We start from the raw sequence: 16,383 nt of genomic DNA on the forward strand, positions 1-16,383 counted from the left end.
GTGAGCCTGCAGGGCCCCATGGAATTGCCTAGGAGTAGGCTGAATCGCTGCAAGGGGTGAACAGCAGTATGGGACAGGCTCGGGCAAGGCAAGGGCCGCTCGGGTTATCGCTTCTCGGCCTTTTGGCTAAGATCAAGTGTAGTATCTGTTCTTATCAGTTTAATATCTGATACGTCCCCTATCTGGGGACCATATATTAAATGGATTTTTAGAACAGGGAGATGGAAATAGAGCTTGCTCTGTCCACTCCACGCATTGACCTGGTATTGCAGTATTTCCAGGACCGGTGCACCCTTCCCTTATGTGTTGACTAAAATCAGATTCCAAAAGTGTTTTTTCTCTTTGCCATTGTTTCTGTCTTTCTGAAGGGATCTCCCCTTTTAATCCCATTATTTCAACACCTGTTGGACAATGCATTTGTACAGTCATGTGTGATAATGAGCTCATTTATTAAATGCAATTAATGAATACATTGCCACCTCTTGTTGTGTGTGTGTGTGTGTGTGTCTTCTGTGTTTCTGTGTTTCCGGCATTTCACATTGGAACAGCTCATTCACCTTCCTTGTCTTCTCTCCGCCCTCCCTCCCTCCCTCCCTCCTAGGTAAGTTAAAGAGCTGCACCTGAGCCAGCCACTGATTGATGCAGCACCACAGTCAAATAGTGGAGTGGAGTGGAGTAGGGGAACAGCAAACAGCCATTAAAGCAGCCAGCCGCCTACCCGCCACAATGGACCTACCTGTGTACACTAGGTGGATGTGATGGAATGTACTGTCGTCCCTACATTTCAAGAAGAAGTAAGAATTGCAGTTGCAACAAACCCTTGCTTGCCTACAAAGAGAGCAGCAATTTGGATTTGTTACTATGTTACCTGGAAGAATAACAAACTGTGCAAGGATGGAGGTTGTAGGAGCAAAGAGAAGTTGTCTGTAAAGTTGGTGGATGCCTATTTTCCATTTTGCAGTCCCTTGTCTCCCTCTTGTGGCCTCCTGGAGGCAAATAAATGTGCAAAAAAAAGACAGCCTGGCGGCCGGCTGTTGCAGTGTTGCCCTCTCAGGCAACACTGAGTGACTGACTGAGCCTCACAGTCTTATATAAAGTTCAGACGGAACTTTGCACGTGTCATAGTGGAGCCCTCAGGATTCCAGAGCCAGCTTTCTGACATCATAATGGGGCCTGCCTCAGAGATAAAAGCCTGGGCCCAGGCAGTGTTGTTCAGTGCTGCTCAGCAGGCAGCACAGGACTGGATTAAAGCTGATACAAGGTGTGAAGGAACAAGGGGTGGCTGTGGGCATGCACTTGCTGCCGCTGCCAGTGTTTATCTGCATGGCAGGAGGGCATTTGGGCGTTGCCAGGAAGGCGTTTTTATGTAGATTCCTCCTCTTTCAGCACTGCATTGTGGTGCAAGCAAAAGAAGCAAATCCTGTCTGGCTTCCTCTCCGGCCTTTATTCACCTCCCGCTTAGTAGCTGTAAATGTGTGTGAGCCTGCAGGGCCCCATGGAATTGCCTAGGAGTAGGCTGAATCGCTGCAAGGGGTGAACAGCAGTATGGGACAGGCTCGGGCAAGGCAAGGGCCGCTCGGGTTATCGCTTCTCGGCCTTTTGGCTAAGATCAAGTGTAGTATCTGTTCTTATCAGTTTAATATCTGATACGTCCCCTATCTGGGGACCATATATTAAATGGATTTTTAGAACAGGGAGATGGAAATAGAGCTTGCTCTGTCCACTCCACGCATTGACCTGGTATTGCAGTATTTCCAGGACCGGTGCACCCTTCCCTTATGTGTTGACTAAAATCAGATTCCAAAAGTGTTTTTTCTCTTTGCCATTGTTTCTGTCTTTCTGAAGGGATCTCCCCTTTTAATCCCATTATTTCAACACCTGTTGGACAATGCATTTGTACAGTCATGTGTGATAATGAGCTCATTTATTAAATGCAATTAATGAATACATTGCCACCTCTTGTTGTGTGTGTGTGTGTGTGTGTCTTCTGTGTTTCTGTGTTTCCGGCATTTCACATTGGAACAGCTCATTCACCTTCCTTGTCTTCTCTCCGCCCTCCCTCCCTCCCTCCCTCCTAGGTAAGTTAAAGAGCTGCACCTGAGCCAGCCACTGATTGATGCAGCACCACAGTCAAATAGTGGAGTGGAGTGGAGTAGGGGAACAGCAAACAGCCATTAAAGCAGCCAGCCGCCTACCCGCCACAATGGACCTACCTGTGTACACTAGGTGGATGTGATGGAATGTACTGTCGTCCCTACATTTCAAGAAGAAGTAAGAATTGCAGTTGCAACAAACCCTTGCTTGCCTACAAAGAGAGCAGCAATTTGGATTTGTTACTATGTTACCTGGAAGAATAACAAACTGTGCAAGGATGGAGGTTGTAGGAGCAAAGAGAAGTTGTCTGTAAAGTTGGTGGATGCCTATTTTCCATTTTGCAGTCCCTTGTCTCCCTCTTGTGGCCTCCTGGAGGCAAATAAATGTGCAAAAAAAAGACAGCCTGGCGGCCGGCTGTTGCAGTGTTGCCCTCTCAGGCAACACTGAGTGACTGACTGAGCCTCACAGTCTTATATAAAGTTCAGACGGAACTTTGCACGTGTCATAGTGGAGCCCTCAGGATTCCAGAGCCAGCTTTCTGACATCATAATGGGGCCTGCCTCAGAGATAAAAGCCTGGGCCCAGGCAGTGTTGTTCAGTGCTGCTCAGCAGGCAGCACAGGACTGGATTAAAGCTGATACAAGGTGTGAAGGAACAAGGGGTGGCTGTGGGCATGCACTTGCTGCCGCTGCCAGTGTTTATCTGCATGGCAGGAGGGCATTTGGGCGTTGCCAGGAAGGCGTTTTTATGTAGATTCCTCCTCTTTCAGCACTGCATTGTGGTGCAAGCAAAAGAAGCAAATCCTGTCTGGCTTCCTCTCCGGCCTTTATTCACCTCCCGCTTAGTAGCTGTAAATGTGTGTGAGCCTGCAGGGCCCCATGGAATTGCCTAGGAGTAGGCTGAATCGCTGCAAGGGGTGAACAGCAGTATGGGACAGGCTCGGGCAAGGCAAGGGCCGCTCGGGTTATCGCTTCTCGGCCTTTTGGCTAAGATCAAGTGTAGTATCTGTTCTTATCAGTTTAATATCTGATACGTCCCCTATCTGGGGACCATATATTAAATGGATTTTTAGAACAGGGAGATGGAAATAGAGCTTGCTCTGACCTGGTATTGCAGTATTTCCAGGACCGGTGCACCCTTCCCTTATGTGTTGACTAAAATCAGATTCCAAAAGTGTTTTTTCTCTTTGCCATTGTTTCTGTCTTTCTGAAGGGATCTCCCCTTTTAATCCCATTATTTCAACACCTGTTGGACAATGCATTTGTACAGTCATGTGTGATAATGAGCTCATTTATTAAATGCAATTAATGAATACATTGCCACCTCTTGTTGTGTGTGTGTGTGTGTGTGTGTGTGTGTCTTCTGTGTTTCTGTGTTTCCGGCATTTCACATTGGAACAGCTCATTCACCTTCCTTGTCTTCTCTCCGCCCTCCCTCCCTCCCTCCTAGGTAAGTTAAAGAGCTGCACCTGAGCCAGCCACTGATTGATGCAGCACCACAGTCAAATAGTGGAGTGGAGTGGAGTAGGGGAACAGCAAACAGCCATTAAAGCAGCCAGCCGCCTACCCGCCACAATGGACCTACCTGTGTACACTAGGTGGATGTGATGGAATGTACTGTCGTCCCTACATTTCAAGAAGAAGTAAGAATTGCAGTTGCAACAAACCCTTGCTTGCCTACAAAGAGAGCAGCAATTTGGATTTGTTACTATGTTACCTGGAAGAATAACAAACTGTGCAAGGATGGAGGTTGTAGGAGCAAAGAGAAGTTGTCTGTAAAGTTGGTGGATGCCTATTTTCCATTTTGCAGTCCCTTGTCTCCCTCTTGTGGCCTCCTGGAGGCAAATAAATGTGCAAAAAAAAGACAGCCTGGCGGCCGGCTGTTGCAGTGTTGCCCTCTCAGGCAACACTGAGTGACTGACTGAGCCTCACAGTCTTATATAAAGTTCAGACGGAACTTTGCACGTGTCATAGTGGAGCCCTCAGGATTCCAGAGCCAGCTTTCTGACATCATAATGGGGCCTGCCTCAGAGATAAAAGCCTGGGCCCAGGCAGTGTTGTTCAGTGCTGCTCAGCAGGCAGCACAGGACTGGATTAAAGCTGATACAAGGTGTGAAGGAACAAGGGGTGGCTGTGGGCATGCACTTGCTGCCGCTGCCAGTGTTTATCTGCATGGCAGGAGGGCATTTGGGCGTTGCCAGGAAGGCGTTTTTATGTAGATTCCTCCTCTTTCAGCACTGCATTGTGGTGCAAGCAAAAGAAGCAAATCCTGTCTGGCTTCCTCTCCGGCCTTTATTCACCTCCCGCTTAGTAGCTGTAAATGTGTGTGAGCCTGCAGGGCCCCATGGAATTGCCTAGGAGTAGGCTGAATCGCTGCAAGGGGTGAACAGCAGTATGGGACAGGCTCGGGCAAGGCAAGGGCCGCTCGGGTTATCGCTTCTCGGCCTTTTGGCTAAGATCAAGTGTAGTATCTGTTCTTATCAGTTTAATATCTGATACGTCCCCTATCTGGGGACCATATATTAAATGGATTTTTAGAACAGGGAGATGGAAATAGAGCTTGCTCTGTCCACTCCACGCATTGACCTGGTATTGCAGTATTTCCAGGACCGGTGCACCCTTCCCTTATGTGTTGACTAAAATCAGATTCCAAAAGTGTTTTTTCTCTTTGCCATTGTTTCTGTCTTTCTGAAGGGATCTCCCCTTTTAATCCCATTATTTCAACACCTGTTGGACAATGCATTTGTACAGTCATGTGTGATAATGAGCTCATTTATTAAATGCAATTAATGAATACATTGCCACCTCTTGTTGTGTGTGTGTGTGTGTGTGTGTGTGTGTCTTCTGTGTTTCTGTGTTTCCGGCATTTCACATTGGAACAGCTCATTCACCTTCCTTGTCTTCTCTCCGCCCTCCCTCCCTCCCTCCTAGGTAAGTTAAAGAGCTGCACCTGAGCCAGCCACTGATTGATGCAGCACCACAGTCAAATAGTGGAGTGGAGTGGAGTAGGGGAACAGCAAACAGCCATTAAAGCAGCCAGCCGCCTACCCGCCACAATGGACCTACCTGTGTACACTAGGTGGATGTGATGGAATGTACTGTCGTCCCTACATTTCAAGAAGAAGTAAGAATTGCAGTTGCAACAAACCCTTGCTTGCCTACAAAGAGAGCAGCAATTTGGATTTGTTACTATGTTACCTGGAAGAATAACAAACTGTGCAAGGATGGAGGTTGTAGGAGCAAAGAGAAGTTGTCTGTAAAGTTGGTGGATGCCTATTTTCCATTTTGCAGTCCCTTGTCTCCCTCTTGTGGCCTCCTGGAGGCAAATAAATGTGCAAAAAAAAGACAGCCTGGCGGCCGGCTGTTGCAGTGTTGCCCTCTCAGGCAACACTGAGTGACTGACTGAGCCTCACAGTCTTATATAAAGTTCAGACGGAACTTTGCACGTGTCATAGTGGAGCCCTCAGGATTCCAGAGCCAGCTTTCTGACATCATAATGGGGCCTGCCTCAGAGATAAAAGCCTGGGCCCAGGCAGTGTTGTTCAGTGCTGCTCAGCAGGCAGCACAGGACTGGATTAAAGCTGATACAAGGTGTGAAGGAACAAGGGGTGGCTGTGGGCATGCACTTGCTGCCGCTGCCAGTGTTTATCTGCATGGCAGGAGGGCATTTGGGCGTTGCCAGGAAGGCGTTTTTATGTAGATTCCTCCTCTTTCAGCACTGCATTGTGGTGCAAGCAAAAGAAGCAAATCCTGTCTGGCTTCCTCTCCGGCCTTTATTCACCTCCCGCTTAGTAGCTGTAAATGTGTGTGAGCCTGCAGGGCCCCATGGAATTGCCTAGGAGTAGGCTGAATCGCTGCAAGGGGTGAACAGCAGTATGGGACAGGCTCGGGCAAGGCAAGGGCCGCTCGGGTTATCGCTTCTCGGCCTTTTGGCTAAGATCAAGTGTAGTATCTGTTCTTATCAGTTTAATATCTGATACGTCCCCTATCTGGGGACCATATATTAAATGGATTTTTAGAACAGGGAGATGGAAATAGAGCTTGCTCTGTCCACTCCACGCATTGACCTGGTATTGCAGTATTTCCAGGACCGGTGCACCCTTCCCTTATGTGTTGACTAAAATCAGATTCCAAAAGTGTTTTTTCTCTTTGCCATTGTTTCTGTCTTTCTGAAGGGATCTCCCCTTTTAATCCCATTATTTCAACACCTGTTGGACAATGCATTTGTACAGTCATGTGTGATAATGAGCTCATTTATTAAATGCAATTAATGAATACATTGCCACCTCTTGTTGTGTGTGTGTGTGTGTGTGTGTGTGTGTCTTCTGTGTTTCTGTGTTTCCGGCATTTCACATTGGAACAGCTCATTCACCTTCCTTGTCTTCTCTCCGCCCTCCCTCCCTCCCTCCTAGGTAAGTTAAAGAGCTGCACCTGAGCCAGCCACTGATTGATGCAGCACCACAGTCAAATAGTGGAGTGGAGTGGAGTAGGGGAACAGCAAACAGCCATTAAAGCAGCCAGCCGCCTACCCGCCACAATGGACCTACCTGTGTACACTAGGTGGATGTGATGGAATGTACTGTCGTCCCTACATTTCAAGAAGAAGTAAGAATTGCAGTTGCAACAAACCCTTGCTTGCCTACAAAGAGAGCAGCAATTTGGATTTGTTACTATGTTACCTGGAAGAATAACAAACTGTGCAAGGATGGAGGTTGTAGGAGCAAAGAGAAGTTGTCTGTAAAGTTGGTGGATGCCTATTTTCCATTTTGCAGTCCCTTGTCTCCCTCTTGTGGCCTCCTGGAGGCAAATAAATGTGCAAAAAAAAGACAGCCTGGCGGCCGGCTGTTGCAGTGTTGCCCTCTCAGGCAACACTGAGTGACTGACTGAGCCTCACAGTCTTATATAAAGTTCAGACGGAACTTTGCACGTGTCATAGTGGAGCCCTCAGGATTCCAGAGCCAGCTTTCTGACATCATAATGGGGCCTGCCTCAGAGATAAAAGCCTGGGCCCAGGCAGTGTTGTTCAGTGCTGCTCAGCAGGCAGCACAGGACTGGATTAAAGCTGATACAAGGTGTGAAGGAACAAGGGGTGGCTGTGGGCATGCACTTGCTGCCGCTGCCAGTGTTTATCTGCATGGCAGGAGGGCATTTGGGCGTTGCCAGGAAGGCGTTTTTATGTAGATTCCTCCTCTTTCAGCACTGCATTGTGGTGCAAGCAAAAGAAGCAAATCCTGTCTGGCTTCCTCTCCGGCCTTTATTCACCTCCCGCTTAGTAGCTGTAAATGTGTGTGAGCCTGCAGGGCCCCATGGAATTGCCTAGGAGTAGGCTGAATCGCTGCAAGGGGTGAACAGCAGTATGGGACAGGCTCGGGCAAGGCAAGGGCCGCTCGGGTTATCGCTTCTCGGCCTTTTGGCTAAGATCAAGTGTAGTATCTGTTCTTATCAGTTTAATATCTGATACGTCCCCTATCTGGGGACCATATATTAAATGGATTTTTAGAACAGGGAGATGGAAATAGAGCTTGCTCTGTCCACTCCACGCATTGACCTGGTATTGCAGTATTTCCAGGACCGGTGCACCCTTCCCTTATGTGTTGACTAAAATCAGATTCCAAAAGTGTTTTTTCTCTTTGCCATTGTTTCTGTCTTTCTGAAGGGATCTCCCCTTTTAATCCCATTATTTCAACACCTGTTGGACAATGCATTTGTACAGTCATGTGTGATAATGAGCTCATTTATTAAATGCAATTAATGAATACATTGCCACCTCTTGTTGTGTGTGTGTGTGTGTGTGTGTGTGTGTCTTCTGTGTTTCTGTGTTTCCGGCATTTCACATTGGAACAGCTCATTCACCTTCCTTGTCTTCTCTCCGCCCTCCCTCCCTCCCTCCTAGGTAAGTTAAAGAGCTGCACCTGAGCCAGCCACTGATTGATGCAGCACCACAGTCAAATAGTGGAGTGGAGTGGAGTAGGGGAACAGCAAACAGCCATTAAAGCAGCCAGCCGCCTACCCGCCACAATGGACCTACCTGTGTACACTAGGTGGATGTGATGGAATGTACTGTCGTCCCTACATTTCAAGAAGAAGTAAGAATTGCAGTTGCAACAAACCCTTGCTTGCCTACAAAGAGAGCAGCAATTTGGATTTGTTACTATGTTACCTGGAAGAATAACAAACTGTGCAAGGATGGAGGTTGTAGGAGCAAAGAGAAGTTGTCTGTAAAGTTGGTGGATGCCTATTTTCCATTTTGCAGTCCCTTGTCTCCCTCTTGTGGCCTCCTGGAGGCAAATAAATGTGCAAAAAAAAGACAGCCTGGCGGCCGGCTGTTGCAGTGTTGCCCTCTCAGGCAACACTGAGTGACTGACTGAGCCTCACAGTCTTATATAAAGTTCAGACGGAACTTTGCACGTGTCATAGTGGAGCCCTCAGGATTCCAGAGCCAGCTTTCTGACATCATAATGGGGCCTGCCTCAGAGATAAAAGCCTGGGCCCAGGCAGTGTTGTTCAGTGCTGCTCAGCAGGCAGCACAGGACTGGATTAAAGCTGATACAAGGTGTGAAGGAACAAGGGGTGGCTGTGGGCATGCACTTGCTGCCGCTGCCAGTGTTTATCTGCATGGCAGGAGGGCATTTGGGCGTTGCCAGGAAGGCGTTTTTATGTAGATTCCTCCTCTTTCAGCACTGCATTGTGGTGCAAGCAAAAGAAGCAAATCCTGTCTGGCTTCCTCTCCGGCCTTTATTCACCTCCCGCTTAGTAGCTGTAAATGTGTGTGAGCCTGCAGGGCCCCATGGAATTGCCTAGGAGTAGGCTGAATCGCTGCAAGGGGTGAACAGCAGTATGGGACAGGCTCGGGCAAGGCAAGGGCCGCTCGGGTTATCGCTTCTCGGCCTTTTGGCTAAGATCAAGTGTAGTACCTGCTCAAGCTGAGGTTAGTAATCATCCCTGCCGGTGGTACGTGGGCCATCGTAGGGGGATGACAGAACGCCGAGGTGAGGGCAGGGAACCACAACGGTCATCGCTCTGGTGTACGCATTTGGTTTAAAGGTACCATTTGTAGGTGACCAGGCGACCGCCGGATCGAGGTCAGGAGGTCGGGTAGTTTGAAAGCCCGAGTTGCTATGTGCCCCAGGGCTGGTGACCCTGGGGTGCCCTAACTCACTGGGGGTGGGATCCCACTGAGTGAAGGCACACTTGCACGCACTCTTCTTTCACACTTTTAAGCACACACCTTTATTCTCCCGGCCTTCTGGCTGGGAGATGAGGAATTTTTATATACCTGGCGGATGTCCAGGCTGTATCACAGCGCACATCCACTTATTTAATTTTGTTTTTCACTGTGTGTTTGTCACGTTTGTCACAAGGATTTTGGGATGCGGTGCCCTTTTGGGACCCTCCTGAGGTCTAGGGGGAAAATGTGTGGCCTTCTGGTTCCTTTTTCCCCTGCAACCCGGCCTCCCTTCTTCGGAGGGGAGGTGCAACTAGGATGCAGGCTCCTAGGTGGACACTGGGGTGGCAGCCCAGGTAGAAGCCTAGGAGTGTGTTTGGGTCTCCCTAAGCTTCGGCGAGGGGGGACCATCGATCCTTGATCCTCTAGGCCTATGGTTTGGAGGGTCAGGGAATGGTTATGCGGGGCCTCTCTCTTTTAAGAGAAGGGCTGCGATAGACCGCATCCTTGTGCACTTTTTGTGTGGCACCTCTGCACTTTTTATGCACTTGGGTGATAGAAAGCACGGCTCGGGCTTTCAATAAAAAAAAAAAAAAAAAATCTGTTCTTATCAGTTTAATATCTGATACGTCCCCTATCTGGGGACCATATATTAAATGGATTTTTAGAACAGGGAGATGGAAATAGAGCTTGCTCTGTCCACTCCACGCATTGACCTGGTATTGCAGTATTTCCAGGACCGGTGCACCCTTCCCTTATGTGTTGACTAAAATCAGATTCCAAAAGTGTTTTTTCTCTTTGCCATTGTTTCTGTCTTTCTGAAGGGATCTCCCCTTTTAATCCCATTATTTCAACACCTGTTGGACAATGCATTTGTACAGTCATGTGTGATAATGAGCTCATTTATTAAATGCAATTAATGAATACATTGCCACCTCTTGTTGTGTGTGTGTGTGTGTGTGTGTGTGTGTCTTCTGTGTTTCTGTGTTTCCGGCATTTCACATTGGAACAGCTCATTCACCTTCCTTGTCTTCTCTCCGCCCTCCCTCCCTCCCTCCTAGGTAAGTTAAAGAGCTGCACCTGAGCCAGCCACTGATTGATGCAGCACCACAGTCAAATAGTGGAGTGGAGTGGAGTAGGGGAACAGCAAACAGCCATTAAAGCAGCCAGCCGCCTACCCGCCACAATGGACCTACCTGTGTACACTAGGTGGATGTGATGGAATGTACTGTCGTCCCTACATTTCAAGAAGAAGTAAGAATTGCAGTTGCAACAAACCCTTGCTTGCCTACAAAGAGAGCAGCAATTTGGATTTGTTACTATGTTACCTGGAAGAATAACAAACTGTGCAAGGATGGAGGTTGTAGGAGCAAAGAGAAGTTGTCTGTAAAGTTGGTGGATGCCTATTTTCCATTTTGCAGTCCCTTGTCTCCCTCTTGTGGCCTCCTGGAGGCAAATAAATGTGCAAAAAAAAGACAGCCTGGCGGCCGGCTGTTGCAGTGTTGCCCTCTCAGGCAACACTGAGTGACTGACTGAGCCTCACAGTCTTATATAAAGTTCAGACGGAACTTTGCACGTGTCATAGTGGAGCCCTCAGGATTCCAGAGCCAGCTTTCTGACATCATAATGGGGCCTGCCTCAGAGATAAAAGCCTGGGCCCAGGCAGTGTTGTTCAGTGCTGCTCAGCAGGCAGCACAGGACTGGATTAAAGCTGATACAAGGTGTGAAGGAACAAGGGGTGGCTGTGGGCATGCACTTGCTGCCGCTGCCAGTGTTTATCTGCATGGCAGGAGGGCATTTGGGCGTTGCCAGGAAGGCGTTTTTATGTAGATTCCTCCTCTTTCAGCACTGCATTGTGGTGCAAGCAAAAGAAGCAAATCCTGTCTGGCTTCCTCTCCGGCCTTTATTCACCTCCCGCTTAGTAGCTGTAAATGTGTGTGAGCCTGCAGGGCCCCATGGAATTGCCTAGGAGTAGGCTGAATCGCTGCAAGGGGTGAACAGCAGTATGGGACAGGCTCGGGCAAGGCAAGGGCCGCTCGGGTTATCGCTTCTCGGCCTTTTGGCTAAGATCAAGTGTAGTATCTGTTCTTATCAGTCCTTGTAAGGATAGATAGCTCGGAGAACCACTGGGGGCTATAAACACTAGCTTAGCGATCCAAGAGCGTTCCAGACGAAGCCGGCGACGAACTGCGGAGAAGAACCAGCGAAGACGACGATCCAGAAGGGAGAAGCCGCCATCGGGGAAGAAGCTCCGGGAGATCGCTGCCGGGAAGAAGAAGGAGAACTTCGGAGAAGAGCCGCTGCTGAAGGGGATCTTCGAAGAAGCTCGGCCGCAGAAGAAGAAGCTCGACGAGGAACCGCTGCGGAAGAAATTTCGTGGAAGAACCTCGGCCAGCAAGGAGAAGATTTGCATAGCTCCGCCCCCTTCGGGAAAGAGCTATCGAAGATCCTCCCCAAGCGACAGGAACAGCTGGAAGAAGCCATGGCCTCAACCAGCAACCCTGCCACCCGGAAGGAGAAGGCTGATGGACCAGGAGAGCAGACCCAGGCCAGGACATCTCCTCCTGAAGCCTCCTCAAGCCAACAGGCCACCAGGAAGCCGAACCAGGCTGCTCCAACCCTGGAGCCCTGGATGAAGCAGACGGTGGCCCTGAAGCTGAAGGAGGTGGACGGGAGAGTGCCGGACATGACGGAAGAAGTGTTCTGCCAGAAGATGCTCCTGGACCAGGGCTTCGCTAAGCCGGAGACCATCAGCATCCAGGCCTTCATGACCGGGATGTTCTTCGTGACCTTCGCTTCGATCAACATCTGCAGAAGGTACTGGGAGATGGTGAAAGCGGCGAGGCCTGAATCCCCTTTCTCTCGCTTTGTGGGCAACTGCCCTGTCCAAAGAGAGGAAAGGCGGGTGACGGTCTCAATGCGGAACCCACACACCCCCGGCAAAGACATCACCACGCTCCTGAAGCGGTTCTGCACAGTGGTGAGGGAACCCACCCACATCCTGAACGGACTCGGCTTCTGGACTGGCAAGTGGTCGGTAATCGTCCGACTGAACAAGGATTCGAGCGCGGAAGACGGCCTCCAGCACCTGCCCCAGTCATTCTCGCTGGGCAACTCCTACGGCCTCATCTACTACCCGGACATGCCGCAGATCTGCAGGAGATGCAGCAAGAAGGGTCATTCGGTGAAGGACTGCAAGGAGGACGCCTGCAAGAACTGCCGGGTAACAGGACACGAGACCAAAGACTGCCCGAAACGGACAATGTGCAACCTCTGCGGACAAGCAGCCCACTCCTACAAGGACTGCCCGAAGAGGGATCGATCCTGGGCAACTGTAGCGGCGAAAGCCCCGGCCAGAGGGAACCCCGCCCCAGCCAGAGCTCCAGCGGCGCAGAAGACCGGGAATAAGAAGGATGGTAAGAAGACGACAGTCCCTCCCCCCACTCTCCCGGCCCTCCCTCGCCCTACCCCTCCCACCCTCCCTCGCCCAGCCCTCCCCACCCCCCCGTCCCCAACCCCTGTCACCCCCACTGAGGCTCTCACCTTCTCCTACCCACCCATCTCAGTGGTCCTGTCACCTGCACCTCTCCCAACCCAGCCTCCCTTCTCCCCAGCTCCAGCAGCACTAACATCTTCCCCTCCAGCTGCTGGAGCCCTCTCCCTGGAGGATTTTCCCCCTCTTGTCTCCTCAGGCGCCATCCAGAGGAAGAGAAAGGTGAGGGACAGCCCAGCGGCTGAGTCCTCAAAGCGACAAGTCGTGGAAATCTGCGAAGATTCCCTTGCGCAGCAGGAGGAAATGGAGCAGATGGTGGAGGAACTCGTGTCTGAACCTGAGGTCATCGACTTCACAACAGACATCCAGGTGGCTACAATCCTGGAACAATTTCTGTCAGAGGGCCTGCTGGATCTTTCGGACCCGCCAGGCGAGGAGGATCCGCCCGACCGGACTGGTAACTAAGGTGTATCGTTTGCACTAACCTTCTTTATTCTCCCCCATGGCTGCTAAACTTAACATCTTTAGCCTCAATGTGAGGAGTGTTAGAGATAGGACTAGATGTCAGATGGTGCTAACTTTTCTTTCCAAGCAGTCGAGTGATGTATTTATGCTGCAGGAATGTACTCTCCCCTCTTCCAGGTCATACCATCATCTGGCCAGGCAGTGGACCCATGGCCCGTCCTACTGGTCTGGTGGGGGCGACTGTAAGTCTGCAGGGGTTGCCATCCTGATTAGGGGAAGCGTATTTACTGTTGACTCTGTCCAGGAGCTCGCCTGTGGCCGCTTGTTGGTCGTAGACGGTTCCTGGGCGGGAGAGCCGATTAGGCTCATCAACGTATACGCTCCCCCTATGAAGGCTGAGCGCCTGGAACTATTCCAGACCCTGCGGACCCAGCTCGCCACCACTAGGGCAGTGGTGATGGCCGGGGACTTCAACTGCCCCATCGAAGAGGATGGACGAAGTTCCGGCACTTCAATCAAACTGGATGTCAGTTCCAAACTGCTTATCGAGATGGTAACCGAAGCATCCTTGCAGGACGTTGTGGGCTCCATGGGGATCGGCTCTGTGAACTATTCATGGAGCCGACCCGATGGCTCACTTCGTTCTCGGATTGACTTTGTGTTCACCTCCCGGGCAGTCAAGCAGCATGGGCACTCCATGGTCCCCTGCTTCTTCTCTGACCACAGGGCCATTCTCTTCCAGGGTGCCATCGGCCACGGTTTTCCTCCCGGCCCTGGCTCCTGGAAGCTGAATTGTGCCCTGCTGGAAAGAGAGGAGGTACTGGCGGAACTTAGAGACGCCTATATTGTTTGGAGGAATGATAAAGTTTTCTTTGACAAAACCTGTGACTGGTGGGAATATGTTAAAGTTGAATTTCGTTGTTTCTTTCAGGCAAAAAGTCGTCAACAGGCGTGTGAGAGGAAGAGAGACTTCAGAGAGATGCAGCGTCAGCTGCGATCCCTGCAAGACCTCCTTCAATGCGGCTGGGACGTCAGGAAGGAGCTGGAGGAAGCCAAAAAGGGCCTGAAAAGGCACTTTGAGGAGGAATCCAAGCGAATTGTCTTTCGTTCCAAGGTGGAGAACCTGGAGAAGGGTGAGAAATGTAACTCGTTCTTTTTCAGGAAACTCCATGCCGGCCACACGCCCCTGAAGGAACTCCGAGATGAGACCGGAAACATGCATTCTGGGAAGAAGGAGGTGATGGGAGTCGTCACAGACTACTACCGAAGCCTCTACTCCCGGAAAACCACTGACCCCGAAGCCGCCGATAAATTCCTGTCAGGTATCACTAATCATCTTGATCCTGCAGGTACGGAGGCTATGGATGTACCCCTGACGGTGGAGGAACTGCTCTCTGCCGCTAAATCCTTCAGACCCGGCAGGACCCCGGGCAGTGATGGTCTCCCAGCAGAGCTCTATGTAGCGCTGGGGGACTTGATCTGTCCGGACCTGCTGGAGCTCTATGAGGAGATGGTGGTGGAGGGTAGAATGCCACCGTCCTTGAGAGAAGGCATGATCACGATCTTGTATAAGCGGAAGGGGGAGAGATGTGACCTGAAAAACTGGCGTCCCATCTCTCTCCTGAACGTGGACTACAAGATCCTCGCCAAAGTATTGGCCAACAGACTGAAGGTTGTCATCGGACGGATCATCGGATCGGACCAAACCTGCGGCATTCCTGGCCGTAGGGTGGCCGACAGTCTTGCCCTGGTGAGGGACACGGTGCATTACATGCAAAGCCGCCGTACACACGCGGCCCTGGTCAGTCTGGATCAGGAGAAGGCTTTTGACCGGGTCTCTCACGAATTCATGGGTAAGGCTCTGCGTAGGCTGCGGCTTGGCAGGTTGTTCTGTTTGTATGTTAACCTGATGTATTGCGACATTTACAGCTCGGTGCTGGTGAACGGCTGGAAGACTGACCCCTTTCCTGTATCGTCGGGGGTTAGACAAGGCTGTCCTCTTTCACCTCTCCTTTTTGTTTGTGTTATAGAGCTCTTCGCAGAGGCTATCCGGCAGAATGGAGAGATCAGAGGGATCACCGCACCAGGTCCAGGACACTTCGAGGTCAAATGCTCGCTGTACATGGACGACGTGACCGTCTTCTGCGCTGACCAGAGTTCGGTGACTGCACTCGTCCAGACCTGCGAGGAGTTCGGACGCGCTTCAGGGGCAAAAGTCAACTGCGGGAAGTCGGAAGCCATGCTCTTCGGAAAGTGGTACCTGCCTTCTCCTGCCTCCTTCCCGTTTACTATCAAGCCGGACTTCATCAAAATTCTGGGAGTCTGGTTCGGTAAGGAAGGTGCAGCCCTAAAGTCGTGGGAAGAACGCTTGGCCAAAGTCAACCAAAGGATCGGACTGTGGAGCCTCAGACAACTCACTATTGAGGGCAAAGCAATGGTCCTGCGTAACGAAGTCTTGCCTGTGCTACAATACACTGCACAGGCATGGCCCCCTCTTGCCACCGTCTCGAGGGCCATTACCAGGACTGTGTTTCGCTTCATCTGGGGCTCGAAAATGGACAGAGTAAAGCGGACTGTTATGTACAAGGAGCCCCGCAAAGGTGGGAAGGGTATACCCGACATTCCCACTCTGCTGCGGATCGCTTTTGTATGTGACTGTGTTCGTAGGACTCTGAGGACAGCAAACGGCTCTGCGGGCAAGGCCATGTCCCGCTACTTCCTCCTTCCCCTCTGGCGAGGTTTTGGCTGGGACAAGTGGGACAGCTCCTTCCCTTACAACTGGCACGCTCCCTGGTTCTACGGAGATGTCGTCCGGTTCGTGAGGGAGCATCAACTGGAGGGTCTTAAGCCCGACTTGTGGAAACCTAAGACGATCCACAAGCACATCAGAGCAAAGGACTCACTGGAGTCTGTTCCAGGGCTTCATGCCGACACGTTGGAGACTGTTTGGACTAACGTGTCATCTGGCAGGTTGACCAACGGGCACAAGGACATTTCATGGATGGCCATCCAGGGAGGACTGCCTCTTAGGTCATTCATGCATGCCCGCAACCTGTGCAAGACCCGGTACTGCCCCAGGTGCCCCTTCACGGAGGAAACATCTTTGCACATTTTCTGGCAGTGCCCCTTTGCACAGGGTCTGTTGAAAGCCTTGGAACATGAACTCA

At 50.8% G+C, this 16,383-nt stretch overlaps 6 non-coding genes and 3 pseudogenes across 6 annotated transcripts; all 9 read left to right on the forward strand.

The window, feature by feature from the left end:
- The first annotated feature begins 106 nt into the window (after positions 1-106).
- On the forward strand, positions 107-297 carry LOC142691321 (U2 spliceosomal RNA). Its single transcript, XR_012859885.1, has one exon. It is a non-coding gene; the product is annotated as a U2 spliceosomal RNA (small nuclear RNA).
- Positions 298-1,583: 1,286 nt separating this feature from the next.
- On the forward strand, positions 1,584-1,774 carry LOC142691333 (U2 spliceosomal RNA). The gene has a single exon (XR_012859896.1). It is a non-coding gene; the product is annotated as a U2 spliceosomal RNA (small nuclear RNA).
- Positions 1,775-3,060: 1,286 nt separating this feature from the next.
- Positions 3,061-3,235, forward strand: LOC142691197 (U2 spliceosomal RNA; annotated as a pseudogene).
- A 1,290-nt stretch (positions 3,236-4,525) lies between these two features.
- Positions 4,526-4,716, forward strand: LOC142691061 (U2 spliceosomal RNA). Its single transcript, XR_012859715.1, has one exon. It is a non-coding gene; the product is annotated as a U2 spliceosomal RNA (small nuclear RNA).
- Positions 4,717-6,006: 1,290 nt separating this feature from the next.
- LOC142691075 (U2 spliceosomal RNA) lies at positions 6,007-6,197 on the forward strand. The gene has a single exon (XR_012859726.1). It is a non-coding gene; the product is annotated as a U2 spliceosomal RNA (small nuclear RNA).
- Positions 6,198-7,487: 1,290 nt separating this feature from the next.
- Positions 7,488-7,678, forward strand: LOC142691087 (U2 spliceosomal RNA). Its single transcript, XR_012859737.1, has one exon. It is a non-coding gene; the product is annotated as a U2 spliceosomal RNA (small nuclear RNA).
- A 1,290-nt stretch (positions 7,679-8,968) lies between these two features.
- LOC142691302 (U2 spliceosomal RNA) lies at positions 8,969-9,038 on the forward strand (annotated as a pseudogene).
- Positions 9,039-9,826: 788 nt separating this feature from the next.
- On the forward strand, positions 9,827-10,011 carry LOC142691259 (U2 spliceosomal RNA). Its single transcript, XR_012859868.1, has one exon. It is a non-coding gene; the product is annotated as a U2 spliceosomal RNA (small nuclear RNA).
- Positions 10,012-11,301: 1,290 nt separating this feature from the next.
- LOC142691269 (U2 spliceosomal RNA) lies at positions 11,302-11,403 on the forward strand (annotated as a pseudogene).
- The last annotated feature ends 4,980 nt before the right edge of the window (positions 11,404-16,383 follow it).

The sequence above is a fragment of the Rhinoderma darwinii genome (assembly GCF_050947455.1).
Source record: "Rhinoderma darwinii isolate aRhiDar2 chromosome 5 unlocalized genomic scaffold, aRhiDar2.hap1 SUPER_5_unloc_36, whole genome shotgun sequence".
Classification (NCBI taxonomy): Eukaryota; Metazoa; Chordata; class Amphibia; order Anura; family Rhinodermatidae; genus Rhinoderma; species Rhinoderma darwinii.